At 40.8% G+C, this 18,398-nt stretch overlaps 1 protein-coding gene across 2 annotated transcripts in view; it reads left to right on the forward strand.

The window, feature by feature from the left end:
• Window positions 1-18,398, forward strand: part of LRRC49 (leucine rich repeat containing 49) — a 303,332-nt gene that overhangs the window by 147,749 nt on the left and 137,185 nt on the right. The window lies entirely within an intron of this gene.

The raw sequence follows: 18,398 nt of genomic DNA on the forward strand, positions 1-18,398 counted from the left end.
TTCTTCACCTTCTCCATTGTGAAAATGAGCGGAATGTCAATTGAGGGCAGTCCGATGATTTCCACGCACTCGTTGCCTATTGGATCAAACTGGGGCAAGCTGGGATTTTTTTTTTTTTTTTTTTTGGACTGGCTCTTTTCAAGCAAAAAATCGGACATGTGCACTAGCCCATAGAATAACATTGTTCCAATTACAATCCGATGTTTTTTCAGATTGCACTCCGACTAAAAAATGTGCTCCTGCCCTAAGGTGATGTCATCAAATAAAGCTTGCTCAGGATTTTTTTTATATGTAAAACACTAAAAGCGGAGAGGTAACTTTTTTCAGGTCACAGCTGTTTTATAACCTGCACTGGTAAAAATGACAGAAGTCTCCAGACACCGGCACCGTCAAGAAGGATTACAAAAATGAAGATATTGATTTTGGATTACAGTGAGCAAATGTTGTTGTGTTTGGTTTCTGGTAGTAAAATCTGGCCGTTTCCCTTTAAGTTATGCCATGTTATATATTAAACATAAAGAAGGCTAGAAATCTTCAATCCATCAATTATACCGTAAGGGCTGGACATCTAATTCTAGGGAACTGAAAAATTGTGGATGGATGCAAAAATAATAAAGGCACTAAATGAAGAGATGATACATTTAATTTACTGAAAACTGGAAGCCTTGGATATGTCCATACAAGAGTTTAATTTCCTAAACCGTTGCATCTTAAACATATTTCACATAATTCTAAAGAATTTGTTTTTTTTCTAATACGCACACAAGTCAGAAGAATTGCTATAATTTAGTGACCTTGATCATAAGACTTAAATTCTCAAAGGAAATTCTCCTCGTTGAAGTGAAAGTCTTGTTTTGCTTGAAAGCATTAACGATATAAACAGGAAATTGTGGGTGTTTAGTGGAAAGCATGTTTAGTAGTATAAAAGGTAAATGTTGTGAGGAAAATGGGGTGAAATGGATATGATAGAACTGCAACCCCAATTCCAAAAAGTTGGGAGGCTGGGTAAGATGTAAACAAAACAAGAATGCAATGACTTGGAAATCTTATGGCCATATTTTACGAGTGTTCATAATAGAGCACACATCAGAAGGTGAAAGTTACACATTTTCACATTTCATTTAGAAATTTATGGCAGCTTCACATCTCAAAAAGTTGGGACAGGGTTAACAAACACCTGGAAAAGTAAGTGGTTCAATGAAAACCGGTGAAGGGACAGGTTTCAGTTGAAGAGTTTGTCCACTACTTGAACATTGATGACCAATGGTCAGCGGTTCACCAACCTTTCTACAGATACGTCTAACAATTTTGGACCAATTTCAGAAAAATATTCCTCTACGTCAAATTGCAAAATTGAAGATCCTATGATCTACACTATATAATATCAAGAGATTCTAGAGAAATCCATGTGCACAGGGGACAAGGCTGAAGGTCAGTATTGGATGCGCGGGATCTACGGGTTCACGGGCGGCACTGCATTAAGCACAGGCATGATTCGCTTGTGCAAAAAACTGCCTGGGCTCAGGAATACTTACACAAATTATTGTCTGTGATTACAGTTTGTAGTTCAGATCACAAATGCAAGTTTATAGCTTTGTCATGAAAAGAAGCTGTATAACAACACAATCCAGAAATGCTGCCAGTTTCTCTGGACCAAAGCTCCTTTAGAATGAACTGAGGCAAAATGGAAAACTGGTCTATGGTCAGATGAATCAAAACTTCAGACAGTGTCCTGCGGACCAATGAGGAGGGGGACCATCCAGCTTTTTATCAGCACACAGTTCCCAACCCTGCATTTCTGATGGTCTGGGGCTGCATTAGTGTCTATGGCCTGAGCAGCTTGCACAACGCTAAAGGCACTATCAATGCTGAGCATTATATACAGGTTTTAGAACAGCATAAACTCCCATCCAGACAAGGTCTATTTCAGGGAAGTCCTTGTATATTTCAGCAGAACAATGCTAAACCACATACTGCATCCATCACAATATGGCTTCCCAGAAGAAGAGTTCTGGTGATGAATTAGCCCGCTGTAGTCCTGACCGTTCACCAATAGAAGACATTTGGTGCTTTATGAAATGAAAAATATGGCAAAGACCCAGGACTGTGGGGAAGAGCCAATCCTACATTAGACAAGAATGGGACAGCATTCCTCTCCTTCAAGTCCAGACATTTGTCTCCTCACTCCCAGATGTAAACAGAAGAGGAGAGTCTACACAATAGTAGACAATATATGGCCATTTCATGGTAGACATGACATCACTTTTTTATGTAGCTTAAACAGATTCTTAAGAAATGGAACAAAATCAGATGTTAAACGGAAATCAAAATGTGCTGTGTTTGCACTGTTGATAACCAATCAAGTTTTATTTTTTAAATACTGGATCCGTAACAAATAGATGACGTGACCAGATCGTAACTCTTATAGCTGGGTTAAAGTTTTTTTGTTTTTTTTTATGCAGACCTAAAGCTATTACCATATACAGTTGTGGCCAAAAGTATTGACACCCCTGCAATTCTGTCAGATAATACTCAGTTTCTTCCTGAAAATGATTGCAATCACAAATTCTTTGGTATTATCATCATTTAATTTGTCTTAAATGAAAAAACACAAAAGAGAATGAAGCAAAAAGCAAAACATTGATCATTTCACTCAAAACTCCAAAAATGGGCCAGACAAAAGTATTGGCACCCTCAGCCTAATACTTGATTGCACAACCTTTAGCCAAAATAACTGCGACCAACCGCTTCCAGTAACCATCAATGAGTTTCTTACAATGCTCTGCTGGAATTTTAGGCCATTCTTCTTTGGCAAACTGCTCCAGGTCCTTGATATTTGAAAGGTGCCTTCTCCAAACTGCCATTTTTAGATCTCTCCACAGGTGTTCTATGGGATTCAGGTCTGGACTCATTGCTGGCCACCTTAGAAGTCTCCAGTGCTTTCTCTCAAACCATTTTCTAGTGCTTTTTGAAGTGTGTTTTGGGTCATTGTCCTGCTGGAAGATCCATGACCTCTGAGGGAGACCCAGCTTTCTCACACTGGGCCCTACATTATGCTGCAAAATTTGTTGGTAGTCTTCAGACTTCATAATGCCATGCACACGATCAAGCAGTCCAGTGCCAGAGGCAGCAAAGCAATCCCAAAACATCAGGGAACCTCTGCCATGTTTGACTGTAGGGACTGTGTTCTTTTCTTTGAATGCCTCTTTTTTTCTCCTGTAAACTCTATGTTGATGCCTTTGCTCAAAAAGCTCTACTTTTGTCTCATCTGACCAGAGAACATTCTTCCAAAACGTTTTAGGCTTTTTCAGGTAAGTTTTGGCAAACTCAGCCTGGCTTTTTTATGTCTCGGGGTAAGAAGTGGGGTCTTCCTGGGTCTCCTACCATACAGTTCCTTTTCATTCATATGCCAACGGATAGTATGGGTTGACACTGTTGTACCCTCGGACTGCAGGGCAGCTTGACCTTGTTTGGATGTTAGTCGAGGTTCTTTATCCAACATCTGCACAATCTTGCATTGAAATCTCTTGTCAATTTTTCTTTTCCGTCCACATCTAGGGAGGTTAGCCACAGTGCCATGGGCTTTAAACTTCTTGATGATACTGCGCACGGTAGACACAGGAACATTCAGGTCTTTGGAGATGGACTTGTAGCCTTGAGATAGCTCATGCTTCCTCACAATTTGGTTGCTCAAGTCCTCAGACAGTTCTTTGGTCTTCTTTCTTATCTCCATGCTCAATGTGGTACACACAAGGACACAGGACAGAGGTTGAGTCAACTTTAATCCATGTCAACTGGCTGCAAGTGTGATTTAGTTATTGCCAACACCTGTTAGGTGCCACTGGTAAGTTACAGGTGCTGTTAATTACACAAATTAGAGAAGCATCACATGATTTTTCGAACAGTGCCAATACTTTTGTCCACCCTCTTTTTTATGTTTGGTGTGGAATTATATCCAATTTGGCTTTAGGTCAATTCTTTTTGTGTTTTTTCATTTAAGACAAATTAAATGAAGATAATAATACCAAAGAATTTGTGTTTGCAATCATTTTTAGGAAGAAACTGAGTATTATCTGACAGAATTGCAGGGTGTCAATACTTTTGGCCACAACTGTATAAGCCGATCCATGTATAAGCCGACCCCCCCCCCCCAATTTTGCCACAGAAAACTGGGAAAACTTATTGACGCGCGTATAAGCCTAGGGTTTATGGTTGTCCAAGAAGATGCTCCATAGATAAACCCCCCTCATGCTGCTGCACAAAGGTTAATGCTGGCCCAAGAAAATGCTCCATAAATACCCCCATAATATGCTGCTGCACAAGGGTTAATGCTGCCCCATAAGATGCTCCATAAATACCCCCCATATTCTGCTGCACAGGGGTTAATGCTGCCCCATAAGATGCTCCATAAATACCCCCCCATATGCTGCTGCAAAAGGGTTAATGCTGCCCCTTAAGATGCTCCATAAATACCCCCCATATGCTGCTGCTGCAATAAAAAAAAATGACATACTTGCCTCTCTGTCGCTGGGGGCAAGGTGCTGGTGTACTGAGCCCCCGGCACCGGCGATATTTACCGGTCCCTGTTCCATCGCCGTCCACCGCTGTGTCTCCCGAATCTCTGCAGTAAGTGACAGCAGAGGGCGCACACTGACTACGTCATTGTGCCCTCTGCCGTCACAGCAGGAGGACCCGGAGACACAGCGGTGCACGGCTTGGAACGGGGACAGGTTAATATTACTCTTCCCCCGTCATACTCACCCCTCCTGGTGCAACGTCTTCTCTGCAGCGGCAGCCCCTGCTTCTCCCTCTGCCGTCTGCTTCCTGCATTCAGCTGGTCACGTGGTACCGCTCATTAAACTCTTAAATATGCGCATATTCATGAGTTTAATGAGCGGTACCATGTGACCGCCGAACGCAGGAAGCAGACAGCAGAGGGAGAAGCAGGGCCTGCAGAGACGTGCCAGGAGGGGGGAGTATGGTCTATGACCCCCCCCGCCCACACCCCGGTATGTGACTCGCGTATAAGCCGAGAGGGGGGGGGAACTTTCAGCCCCAAAAAATGGACTGAAAATCTTGGCTTACACACGAGTATATGCGGTATTCTGTTGCAGTAATGTACTGCTCATACAGTTGAAAAAAAAGGTGTTTGGCATTTACATTATGACTGTATTTTAAATTTTGGTTAACTTTACGTTTTCTGAAGAGCATAATTTAGGTTGGCCTCAATGTGTTTTCAACAGCGATGAGGCGAAAATAAAATATTTTAAAAGATGAGAAAAATTCAACAGGTTGTAAATAAAAGTTATAAACTGATTCATTCTGGCATACTAAATTCCATGAAAAGAAATGTATTAAAAGACCAGGCCATATACATAAAAAATCAGACAACTTCATCTAATATAGGAGGAGGCATGTTTATTATTAATAATAATAATAATAATAATAATAATAAAAACTAAAATCAATATAGTACAGAGGCTAAAGCTATTATCCTGGACTATGATGTTAATGAAGTTTTCAGATCAGTGGACATAAGACAGCGCTCATCAAGTCCAATGACCGATGGAAATAGAGTATAGAGAGAGAGCCGTTGTGTTTTGTGTGTTTAGCAAAGGTCCTGCTAAGAGCCGATTGGTGGTAGCTGTTGGACCCGCCACCGATTTTGATATTGATGATCTATTCCTGGGACACATTTGTCCTGAAAATCCCTTGAATCTAAAAGTGCAAATTCTGTGCATTTATTATTTGCTCTTCTCTAGTTAGATGATTGTCACTATGAGAGTTAAATTGAGTTGACCCTCTAAATTGCCACTGTACGTGCTATATCACCCCAAAAAGTATTCAGATACAAGTGTTTTCTCTTGTAAAGGGCAGCTTATCAGTTCACTGAATGTCAAACTGGAACCTATTAATACAATATAGAAGAAAAAGGAAAGAGAGCTAGCACTTCCAAAGAACATTCTAAAAGTTTGTTAATGGTTTTTGTAAGTGCTCTTTTTCCTTGTACTTTTCTGTGTACTGGCAGCTAGCAGTGGAATGACAGCCATTCATTCAATATCCAGAAACCTTTTTCTGTCTAATTGTCTAATAAAATAAATACGGTAGTCTCACTTGTTGGTGAAAGTGAATTCAAGAATATCCCATGTGTAGTTCTGCAATACTTGAAAGCTTCCAGTTTATGTTCTCAAATCACAAGGAAGCCAAACGTATAAATGGCCGCAGTTATTCAGCCCTGCATATATTGGATACTGGTAGCAATTACTGTTGTAACGCTTTGTTCACATTGTGATTGGGCCTCCATTTACTGTATGTACTGGGATGTGTAGGTGAAATAGATGCCTTCTATGGACAGTGGCATCTGTCATCATAAGATCTAGTTATACACTGTTATTCCACACTACAGTATCCATTAAAAAAAGAAAAAGCATTCACCAAAGATTTATTTATTTTGATAGAAAAATTTATTGCAGTTTTTCATGTTATTGACAGTAAGTATGGATCAACTCTCCCTCAACATAGTAACAAAATAGCATTGTTTTCAGGTGGGATATTCTTTACTTCCCTGATCATTGAAGTGAAAGTTACAAGATGCATATAATTACATAGAAAAACCTTCTTCTCCAACCCATTACAGATATGTAGAACATAATGCTTATTTTCAACAGTCTTCTCAACTTTTTTGCATAGACAAAGTGTAATCCAAGCAGCATTGGTAATTTCGGTGTGGGGAAATAAGTATTTGATCCCTTGCTGATTTTGTAAGTTTGCCGCTGATAAAGACATGAACAGTCTATATAATTATAAGGGTAGGTCAAATTTAACATTGAGATTTAGAATATCAAAAACAAAAAAACAGAAAATCACATTGTATAAATTATATACATTTATGTGCATTTTGCAGTGAGAAATAAAATTTTGATCCCCTTCCAACCATTAAGCGTTCTGGCTCCTACAGGCCAGTTAGACTCTCCTAATCAACTCATTATCTGTATTAAAATCAGCTGTCTTACATAGTCACCTTTATAAAAGACTTCTGTCCACAGACTCAGTCAGACTCTAACCTCTACAACATAGGCAAGACCAAAGAGCTTTGTAAGGATGTCAGGGACAAGATCATAGACCTGCACAAAGCTGGAATGGGCTACAAAACCATAAGTAAGGCGCAGGGTGAGAAGGAGACAACTGTTGGTGCATTAGTACGAAAATGGAAGAAATACAAAATAACTGTCAATCGACATCGATCTGGGGCACTATGCAAAATTTCACATCATGGGGTATCCTTGATCATGAGGAAGGTGAGAGATCAGCCTAAAACTACACGGGGGGAACTTGTTAATGATCTCAAGGCAGCTTGGGCCACAGTCACCAAGAAAACTATTGGTAAAATATTACGTCGCAAAGAGGGATAGAAAGAAACATGCACATACAAGCATCAGGGCGCACATGCTGAAAGAGTATACAGCATATTATCTTGTGTCACTCAGATTGTATGCATTAGGCCTGTTTCACACTTCCGTTTTTGTGTCCGCCAAACGGATCCGTTTCCGTTTTTTTGACGGAAACTGATGCAAACGGATCCGTTTTTTTAAAAACGGATCCGTTTTTTTGACGGATCCGCGGTAACCGTAATGGAAGTCTATGGGACAAAAAAAACGGATCCTGCAAAAAATGGCGGATCCGTTTTTTTACGGAAAACAACGGATTTTGACGGATTTGAAAAAACGGAAGTGTGAAACAGGCCTTATGTAACCCTTCATTATTGCACATTCCCTAATGGCCTAACAGGAAGTAGTAACAGACATCACATATATCAGTGTCTACAAATAATCATTTTTTGTCAGCAATAAGATAGTCTGGGAAAATACCACAAGTGCGCCTTTCCCCAAGAAGGCACATGTGCATGCCTGTCTGAAGTTTGCCAATGAACACCTGGATGATTCTGTGAGTGATTGAGAGAAGGTACTGTGGTCAGATGAGACAAAAATTGAGCTCTTTGGCATTGACTCAACTTGTCGTGTTTGGAGCAAGAGAAATGCTGCCTATGACCCAAAGAACACCGTCCCCACTGTCAAGCATGGAGGTGGACACATTATGTTTTGGGGGTGTTTCTCTGCTAAGGGCACAGGACTACTTCACCGCATCAATGGGAGAATGGATGGAGCCATGTACTGTAAAATCGTGAGCGACAACCTCCTTCCCCCTCCGCCAGGACATTAAAGATGGGTCGTGGCTGGTCTTCCAGCAAGACAATGACCCAAAACATACAGCTAAGGCAACAAAGGAGTGGCTCAAAAAGAAGCACATTAAGGTCATGGAGTGGCCTAGCCAGTCTCCAGACCTTAATCCCATAGAAAACTTATGGAGGGAGTTGAAGCTCCGAGTTGCCAAGCGATGGCCTCAAAATCTTAATGATTTAGAGATGATCTGCAAAGAGGAGTGGTCCAAAATTCCTCCTGACATGTGCACTAACTCATCATCAGCTAAAAAAAAGTCTGACTGCTGTGCTTGTCAACAAGGGTTTTGCCACCAGGTATTAAGTCTTGTTTGCCAGAGGGATCAAATACTTATTTCTCACTGCAAAATGCAAATACATTTATATAATTTACACAATGTGATTTTCTGAATTTCATTTTGATATTCTATCTCTCAATGTTATAATGAACCTACCCTTAAAATTATAGAATTTTCATGTCTTTGTCAGTGGGCAAACTTGCAAAATCAGCAAGGGATCAAATACTTGTTTCCCCCACTGTGTGTGTGTGTGTGTGTATGTGTATATATATATATATATATATATATATATATATATATATATATATATATATATATATATATAATTTTTTTTTTTTTTAATCAGGAAAGCAGATCTGTATAATATTGTGTTGCTTAAGACTAAAGGAAAGACCATTTACCTTCATAACAGGACAAATAAACCTAGTAAAGTGGAGTGGATGTCTTTTCCAAATGCTCGTCTACACAGATTCTCTGGATGCAATGCAGTAAATGGAAACACATCTAAGTGCCTTCCTCCGAATTTCAACTCTGGGACTAAGTTACACACTTTTTTTTTTAATGTCATAGTCCTCTTGTGATGCATGTGTCGCATCTGGTTAAAGTGTACATTACATTGGTGGCATAAATATGAATATAGGCTAAAGATCTTGCCCAGCTACAAACACATTTCAATATATTTGAAATGCTTTTTGTTTAAACTTAATATACTTAAACCTTGATAGCTACCCTGATTTCGGTGCCAATCCTCTTCACTTTTGAGTTTGTTCCAAAACAAAAAGAGACCCTCTATGTGTTGGCAAACGACTACAGACATGTTTCAAGAATAATTATGATAATGCTATTTACCAGTAATATGTAACATTCTTAAAAAGAATAAAGCAATTTTCTGCAACACTGAAGCTCTGTACTGCAAGCACCAAAGGTGTTCACACTTTCCGATATACGTCTTAGTTTTTCAACGCCGTCACCTAGCGTTGGACTAACTGTAGAAATTAGTTTCTAATGTAGAGATCTCCATCCTTATAGCTACATGCATAATTGGAATAGAAAGAGTCTTTCTCTTCCTAACATCCCACGTGTCTGCAACTGCGAAACATGGCTGTTAATCTATGTACGGTATGTTGTTGGCACTTTCGATCCTTATATCTAATATGTATGGATTGATTTACTGTGTCAGCTAACACCGACAATTTCTATTATTGGGGTATGTGCACATGGTTACTTTTATATACGGGTATACCCGCCAAGGTCACCAAGGCGCAGACACTACAGGCAAACTCCGGTGGTGGTGTTTTTTTTTTTTGGCATTTCTTGTGGTGACTCCGCTTCTCGAGCATTTTTTTTTATAACATAAACTTTAGATGGAAAGTGAAGTCACAGAATGAATATACTACTTCATTTAACCTTTTGCCGATTTTTAAAGCCTGAATTGGTTAAAACAAATTTCGAAAGATGGAACGTGCACAGCAATGATGTTTTTACATTGCTACGCATTATACTTATTCTCTGTGTGGTACTTTTAGCGCTTTAATAGACCAGTTCCAGGCGGAATCAGTCTGAAAAAGATGTTGTGTGCACATACCCTAAGATGGGTAGTCCAAATAACTCCTGCTGTTGGGGATAATCCAAGATAAAGTATGTTGGATTTGAACATGTCTGATCCTGTATTTCACTGGAAGTAAAGCCTTTTATCCTTTTCCATGTAGACATTAAAAATGTGATTACGAGTGATCATATATGTGAGGGCATTGGGGAAGCTGGTCATTAATCAGTCTATGGTGCCAGCTGTGTGTACAGTCAGCTGAAAGAACCTTATTTTAGAAACATTATGTTGGACACCTCTTCTAAGAGCCAATTTGTGGGAATAAGAATGTTAAAACAGGGTTAATAAGATAAATATCCGATAAATGGGCCAAATAAGTATATAGTGTCTCCTAAATTACTAACTTATCCTATCATAAAAAATGGAGAACTCTATTTAAAATAGTAATACATGATCCTTTATTAGTACAATAATGTATAAAATCACAAGGGTTACAAATTAGTACATGATGAGACAACGCATGGTATACTCAGGTAATGAGGTAGTTTATTAATAATAATAATAATAATCTTTATTGTTATATAGCGCTAACATATTCCGCAGTGCTTTACAGTTTGCACACATTATCATCACTGTCCCCGATGGGGCTCACAATCTAAATTCCCTATCAGTATGTCTTTGGAATGTGGGAGGAAACCGGAAAACCCGGAGGAAACCCACGCAAACACGGGGAGAACATATAAACTCCTTGCAGATGTTGTCCTTGGTGGGAGTCAAACCCAGGACTTCAGCGCTGCAAGGCTGCAGTGCTAACCACTGAGCAACCGTGCTACCTTCAATTCATTAAACTATATTCTTTATGTGATTTAAAGACATAGTACTATTTAATTATGTATTTTAAATTACTATTTTAAATAGTTCTACAGTTTTTTGTGATAGGATCAGGATTAATAAGAGATAAAAACATTACTCTTTATTCTTCCACCTTATAATTAGTAACAGTGGTAGGTACAAATGTTCTATTATTTTTTGCTTATTTTTATAACCACTGTGTATGCAATAGTTACTGATGAAATATACACCTCTCTCTAATAATTTACATATGTTTTAGTCCATTGTAAACTCAATGTCACACCCGCAGGTGGCACATGTGGTTCTTGGACCCACTGTGCCAGACCTATCTAGCAAGGGGCGTAGCTAAATGGGGCTACCTGGTGTTCACTGGAGCTCCTAATGGTGGCGATAGACTGAGCTTCAGGTAGCCACCACGTACCCCTTCTAGGCAGGCACCTGTACTGCAGCTGCTGATCCCAAGGGTTGGGTTCGCTGACACAGGAAAACGTGACCGAGGTCACTGACTAGCTGGAAACGGAGACTGACGAACTGTACTGAAATCTTGGATATTGAAGATAACTATGTGTGTGAACAAGAAACCATCAGGAAACCTTTCTGGAGCTGGCTGCACTAGGAATAGGGATATCTGGCACAGGACTGGCTGCATCGGGACCAGGTATTAGTTACAGCAGATGCGGTTTTAGGATTAGGATACCAGGAATACGGACAAACTATACAATACTAATGGGAACACAGGATACGGGAATAACTTTAGCAAAATAGGGACGGGGCCCTGGCAACATACAGTTGCACACACCAACACCACTAGGAATAACTATAGATGTGGCTCAGGCACCTCCCTATTGTGGGGAGTGCCTTTTATACAGGGTTCATCCCAGAAACTGGCTGGGAGACATCTTGCAAGTGAACACTTTAACTAAATGCCTTTGAGCTGTTGGCGTGGGGTATTTACCATATGCGCGCATAGCTCCTTTAAAAGCAGGGGAGCACGTGCACACTAGACACGCCGCCAGGAGACAAAGTAGTATAAAAAAGGAGGGGGGAAGTGTTGTGAGTTCATTTTTCCCTTCACCAGTGAGGTCTGATGAACTCCCTCTTCTGGCGAAGGAAGGTAGTGAGGCTGATTACCAAACAGCTGAGCAGGTAGATGATGACTGGGTCACAGGAACTTATGACTGGATATAAGGCAGCCGATGCCCTGCTGCTTTGCTGGTGATTTTCCTGCTGGATTCTTGGAGACCAGTCTGATTTCTGCTTCTCAAAGCTAAGTTTTGCTTTGCTTTTTGTACACTTTAGTTCTGGTTTTGTTTGCCTTGTTTTTTGGAGTTCAGCTATCCCCGGCCTGGGGTGAGCTGAATTCCATTTTTGTCTCTGATCTGTTGATCTCTGGCTCTGTCTTCAGAATATACCTGAGTGCTGATATAGTCTTTGAAGCCTAGCGACTTCAGGGCCTGTTTTTCCTATCAGTCTGTTGGTACATTTTTGGATAGGGTTTTTTGCGGATTGCAGACAGCAGCTTTTCTATCCTGTAATATTTAGTTAGCTTGGGCCCCATTATTTGCTCAACCTATCTTTCTATCTGTGTTAGTGTTTTTCCATCTTGCTTCACAGTCTTATGTTGGGGGCTGCCTATTTCTTTGGGGTCTGCTCTGGGGCAGTTTATATTCCCTCTTTCTGTCTTTAGGCTAATTTAGTTCTCCGGCTGTGATCGAGGGGTCTAGGGCACCGTAGGAACCCCCCATGGCTACTGCTAGTTGTTGTGGCTAGGTTCAGGGGTCTGCAATCTGATAGCTGCCAACTTCTCTGGTTTTATGGACTTAGATATTATTTTTGTTTTTTCCTCCTTCGGTGACTCATCCATAACAGGGAAGCCAGCGCTGCCTATGGTCAGAACCCAATACATAAAGTGCATATGCACATATTGATTTCTAATTGTCCTTTAAAATGAGACATTTAGCTAACAATTGATCAGTTCTTTGATCCACCCTGCCACGTCACTGAATTCTCATATGGGGCATTCCTACTCTACGTTTTTTTTATTCGCTGTGCCATTACAGCTTCCTAAATGTATTAAAAGCAAGACTATATTAAATGCCAAATGTACCTGAAGCATTTCTGAATCACTCCCATGGCGCCAGAAAGGCGAGCGAAGATAAAGGCCGACCAGGTCCGGACATGGACATTTCAGATCTGACCTCCACACTGCCAATCCAGCAACCATAGATGAAGGGTGAAACAGGCCCAGACACAGGTGCATAATCAAATAGAGCCTGAGGGAGGGTAGGGCTGCTGTATGTGTGTACAATGTGGTATGCATTGAGGATCACTAGGAAGCTGCTGCAGGTGGGGCGGTGAGTACATCTGTGTCCCCACATGGAGGGAGGAGGGGAACCATGGGGAGGCGCCCGCCCAGACGTAAGACTGTCGTAGCATTCTATATGGTTTATTACTGTATACTGTAGGTATGATACTGCCAAAATGAGGGCCTCTTTTCCAACTGAGATAATGGAGAGATTGACTTGTAGAAACCTGCTGCCTCAATTCATTTTGATTGAACATTGCTCATGCAATTGCTCATGCAATTCAAGTGGTTTCTATCTATCTTTATCACATAATCCCTCTGTGACTCTCGCTAGCAGTGAGGTCTCACGGACCTGTGAATAGCACATTGTATGGACTTCATATTCTTACATCAGAATCTTCTACTCTTTCAAATTAAACATTTAATTTATTACTGACTACTTTTAATTTATTTAATTGCTATTTTGAATCCACGGAGGTCTGCTCAACCATAGCGAGTTGGCAGCGCTTCACCTCCCCTACTGTAGAATGTTTCTAATTTGAAATCCGTTCCGTTCCAAATTTCTGTCATTTGCCCAGTAGACACCGGTAAAGACGCAGCCCTCTAATACCCTGTAAATACCGATAGAAATAACTGAACCACCGTGAGGCTTAATATGTTTTTCATTTTACTTTCCAATCCCTCCTCATTATTGTACAGACAAATTCTGGGAAAATAAGTGTAAGTTGTTTAAAAAAATAAAAAGATGGATTTTTTTTCCAAGTTTGTTTTAAAGTCACCCATTGCTTTTTGTCTAAGAAAATATTTACTCTGAATTTCCTTGTATCTATTATGTGACCCAATTGTATAGAAAGTATATTATTTATTAAATCAATTTAAAAACGTTTGTAAATGTATCAAAGGATATCAAAATTAGAGAAATTGGTACAAAGAGTGGATCTCGGGAGATTGGGAAAGTATTACTGGTGGTAGTATTATGATCAATGGTAAGTAAATTACACAAGAATCCATCACATAAATATACTTAAAGTATAAATTTCATATAAAGTGCATTAGTATATTTAAACATGATCCTGTGAAGCTAGAAAATATGGATAAGTCTAATCCTGATTGTAAAGCATAATTCATAACCCATCAAATATATTACAATGTTGCGTCAAATTAAATAAATGTGAAGTTAAATAACAATTGATGTGAGTCTCCAGGTATCCGCACCCTGATGCTAGTTTTGCACATAGTTTCCTAATCCCCCTTGACTAACTATGTGCCAGACGCGCCTCGGGGTGGTGGGTGCCTGGAGACTGGCATGGCTCATCAATTTATTTACCTTCAAATGTATTCGATTTGACTCAATATCATTGTTATATATTTATTTGAGGGGTTATGGATTATGCTTTACAATCATGATTACATGTACCCACATTTTTTGCATTTGTAGGATCATGTCTAAATATGCTCATGAAATTTATACTTTGAGTATATTTATGTGATGGATTCTTGTGTGATTCACTTTCCATAATGCTACCACCAGTAATATTTTCCCAATTTCCTGAGACCCGCTCATTGTGCTGATTTCTATCTGGAATTTTGACATATTTTGAAGCATTTATTTGTTTTTATAATGATTTAATAAATATGTTTTCTACACAATTTTGGCTACTTTATGATGCTTGATTCGTCTGCCAACTCTTTTATTATTATTTTGTGAATTGGTAACCAGTGTGACACAATTATTGTACACCTTGTTCAACTACCCATATATCTTTATTTTTAATAAAGTACTTGTGATAGACGTTGTTAATTATATCAAAGCAGGAATGCATTTTTGTCTTATGTGATAGCTGGATCTGCTGATTTAGAGTACAGTATATCTAACTACACATCCTAGTATAAGTACTGATTCTCTGTGTCAAATTCACACACAAATTAGCTGTTTTGTTTTTTTCTAACCTTTAAATTGCCATGTTTGGATTTTGTGCTTTTCTAATGAGCCTGTGGTGTTCCAAGCCCAAATTGATAAACATGCCCTTATGTTGTGACTGTGAACCCGGCATACTTATTCCAAGCTGATAAATGAGTTAGGCTAGTTTCACACTAGCGTTTATGAGCGCAGCGACGGCCTGCGCACGGCCGCCGCTAAGCCCCGCCCCCTGCCGCGCCTCCGCCGGTAGCTCCGCCCACCGGCGCATGACGCTGCATGCGCCCTGCGTCCCCTATCTTTATCACAGGGGGCGCAGGCCGTGCGCAGTATGCGTTTGGCGGCGCATGCGTCCTTTTGACGGTGCGCCAAACGCAACCTGCTGCAGTTTGGTTGCGTCGGCGCACCGTCAAAAAGGCGCATGCGCCGCCAAATGCATACTGCGCACGGCCTGCGGCCCCTGTGATAAAGATAGGGGACGCAGGGCGCATGCAGCGTCATGCGCCGGTGGGCGGAGCTACCAACGAGGGCGCGGCAGGGGGCGGGGCTTAGCGGCGGCCGTGCGCAGGCCGTCGCTGCGCTCATAAACGCTAGTGTGAAACTAGCCTTACTGGCACAAAATTAAAAAATGGAGAAAAAAAAAAAAAAAAAAAAGGACTTCACAACTATGTGCTAAATTCTCTTAAGCATGCCCTCAACCCTTGAAAACGTCACTGTGCGCCAGTAGTATTAGCTTTAACAGTAGTCTGTCTCCATGTTTTTGCTATGATATTTGAGAGCATCATGATGTAAGGACAGAGACCCTGATTCCGGCAATGTATCAATTACTAATCTATATTCTGTCATTTTGATACAATCACTGTTTCCTTTCCTACTGATCTAGCAGTGCTATGAATGCTGAGCTCTGTGTACCCTGCCAACATTACTGTTTAATAGCTTTATGTGCACACTGTATATTGACAGAAAACTCTTAATCAGTGGTGGGGGTGGGGTTAAACAAAGGAGGATTACATGACATGATGGACAACTAGTCCTCCATTTTTAATGTCCTGCTGATTTAAAACACTGATTTTATTAAAACTTTACCAAGCAGATCGGTAAATGATATACTGCTAAAATTAGGTTCTCTGCCTCTACAGTGAAGCCGGCACTGATTGGGCGCAGGACTCTTATGACGTAATTGTCACTCTGTGACTGTTCGTGATTATAGAAAGGGGACCTGAACCATCCCTAGAACTTGGGCCATAATTATCCCTGCTACCAAAGGTACTTCTAAAGGTGAAGAGGTTTGAGCCACCAGCCTTACTGTTCTCCTGTTATTCCCTAAGCTGTCCCATCCCCCTCCCCTAGGAGGCTTAGGACAGAAATGCTAGTGTATCCAGACGAAAGACAAACAAGGGATAAAACAAAGTAACAAAAGTAACAAGCACTCACCAAACGTAGAGAGGTCTATAGGGTTAGGTTAGGAATGTACCAACCAAATGGGAATAGGACATCTAGGAAAACATACACCCAAAAACAACACGCAACAATCTTCAGTAACAACAACGATCTCCAATTCAACACAGCGTCCCCAAGGAGCTGTGAAGCAAAGCATTTACTGGCAAAGAAGAGAAGGTCTGGTCAGATTTTATAGGAAAAGGAAATGACCAGGTCAGATACAGCTGCAAGTTTATAACCAAAACCTCTTTATTTAACAACTAGATGGAGGCCCGATGCTATCGTATCAGGAGGGCGGTTATGTCTCAATGGGGGTAGGCTTTGCAGCGTTGAGAATCTCTCTCCTCCCCCATGTGCTCACCCAACTATCCACTCACTCTTTCCCCACGTACTGACTTCTCCCATCTGTGCTCTCTTCTTTGACCTGTCTACCCCATGTGCTATCCCCCTGGTCTGCTGTCTCTCTCCTTCCTGTTCTGTGTTCTCCTCTCATGTGCTGTCCCGTTTGAGCTGTCTCCCACCTGTTCTCTGTCCCTTTCACCCCTGTGTCTGACCGTATACAGAACATACCTCAGCTCCTGGGCAGGGGAGGAAGCAAAAGACAATACTGATATTACAGCAGGAGATCATAGAGGATACATTTTGTGAGGTAAAATATTGTTTAAAAACAGTCAGTGAAATATTTTACCTCACAAAATGAATCCTCTGTGATCCCCTGCTGTAATGTCAGTACTGTCTTTTGCTTCCTCACCTGCTCAGATGTGGTATGCTCCATACACAGTCAGACACAGACAATTTTTAAAAAGAACTTCCGTTCGTGGGAAAACCCCTTTAATGTGACCGGCTACCTCTGCCTGTAGACACGTCGCGCATCTGCCGCCGGGATCAGCCGAAGAATTCACTGCACCTGCGCGGAATACGCACAATGCGACGGTGTTCCGCTGGCAGTACCGCGCAAGAGGGTGTGAGTGTGTGTGGTGTGTACGGCGTATAGAGTGTGTGGTGCGACGGTGTTCCGCTGGTGGTACCGCGCAATAGGTTGGTATCAGCAGCAGTTTCCATATTGAGACACCCATCACTTGGGTGTCTCAGTATGGCTGTCGGTGAACTTCCTCCGCTTGGAATTCTGGGATATGGTGACATCTGGACAGGACAGGAAATGAAAACATTACAAGGCAATTATATAAATAGATGGGTGGTAATGAATGGCACTGCATCCAACAGAGTGCATGCACAGGTTAAAACAGTTATTTAATATGAAAGAGGTAATAAAAATAATAAAAAAAAATTGAAAGATCAAAGTTAGTGATGAATGAGTATGCTCATTGCTCAGGTTTTTCCGAGCATGCTCTGGTGATCTCCGAGTATTTGGGAGTGCTTGGAGATCTGGTTTCTGTCGCTGCAGCTGAATACATGTGTGGAATTCCTAACAAACAGACAATCCCCACATGTATTCTGGCTGTCAAGTAGTCGCAAATCATGCAACTGCGGAGACGGAAACTAAATCTCCAAGCACGCCAAAATACTCGGAGATCACCCGAGCATGCTCGGGAAAACCCGAGCAACGCGTATACTCATCACTAATCATAATCAAAGGGGACTACTAAAAATGGAGGTAAGAAGGTAATATCATATAGGAAAAATGCAATCAAGGTTTATATCAGCCAATGTAATGTATTAATGGAAAATGACTAAGATGGAAAACATACTAGAGGTAAATCAGTCATAACTCCTTGTCTGAAAATATGCATAAACACAGTGATGGATCGACAATATGATGCTGTTAGTGCTGACTAGAGTTGAGCGACTTTGGTCGGATCGGG

Source organism: Dendrobates tinctorius, unplaced genomic scaffold, assembly GCF_039654945.1.
Source record: "Dendrobates tinctorius isolate UK_male_01 unplaced genomic scaffold, ASM3965494v1 ptg000097l, whole genome shotgun sequence".
NCBI classification, from domain to species: Eukaryota; Metazoa; Chordata; class Amphibia; order Anura; family Dendrobatidae; genus Dendrobates; species Dendrobates tinctorius.